Here is a 1009-nt window from a genome sequence, read left to right on the forward strand (position 1 = left end):
ATGGCTGCTTCAACACTAACTGCTGTTCCTGAAACCACGCCTTTTTTCTTTGCGTGAACATTTGGGCGCATTATGCAAATATTTCCACATAGTGACCTAGATATGTGGGGGCGTGTTAGAACGAGCCGTTTTAGGGGGGTGTGGCAGAGTCTTAACTTTGATAAAGAATATCTCTTTGGTTTTGAGACTTTAGTCTTTGCAACTTCAGGGATCTTATCTATTCACGAACAGCTTGTAACACTCCAAAGAGAAAGGAAAAGTTGAAATCGCATCATATGACCCCTTTAAGAAGTGCAGTAGAAAATTTGAAGTATAAGATATCCCACAATGAATTGTGCTCAATCTTTTATTTACAGAGACAAAAGATTCAGAAGCCGCATCAACATCAACCCTTTTTAATTTATTTTTTATCAGAATTTGGAAAAAAACCAAAAAAAAAACAAAATTGAATTAAAAATGAATCTGATTTTAAAAATAACCATTTAGATCTATATTTTTATACACATTTATTTGCATATACTTATTTTTTAAATATGAATAAAATATTTAAAATAATACATGTAAATATGGTTATTTTTAAATTAGATTTATTAATTATTTTTAATCCAACTTTGTGCAAAAAAAAATGCTTTACATTTTCAAATTCTGATCAAAAATTAATCAAAAAAGAGAATCCGAGGTTAATGTCGCTTAAAAATTCCTTAAATTGACAAATTCTGATTTTTAGCTTATTTTTAATCATAATTTGGGACAAAATATTGAAATTGATATTGAATGATCCAGTTTACAAAATACCCATATTTACATTTATTTTGTAATATGTTTTTTATTTACGTTATATGTAAACTTTAACAAAAATGTTTTAATATATTATAATACATATTTATAATATATAAAAATAAAGATATATAATATAATACATATTTCATATATAAAATATTATTAATTATAATAATTAATTATATTAATTATAACATATAGAAATAAAGATTATATAACAAAAAATGAA

The 1009-nt window shown here is 24.7% G+C and overlaps 1 protein-coding gene across 2 annotated transcripts in view; it reads right to left on the reverse strand.

Moving 5' to 3' along the window:
* The window catches only part of LOC107674837 (synaptotagmin-7-like), a 173507-nt gene that overhangs the window by 34536 nt on the left and 137962 nt on the right, over positions 1 to 1009 (reverse strand). The gene's annotated exons all lie outside the window — the stretch shown is intronic.

The sequence above is a fragment of the Sinocyclocheilus anshuiensis genome, unplaced genomic scaffold (genome assembly GCF_001515605.1).
Source record: "Sinocyclocheilus anshuiensis isolate Anshui unplaced genomic scaffold, SAMN03320099.WGS_v1.1 scaffold941, whole genome shotgun sequence".
Lineage (NCBI taxonomy): Eukaryota > Metazoa > Chordata > Actinopteri > Cypriniformes > Cyprinidae > Sinocyclocheilus > Sinocyclocheilus anshuiensis.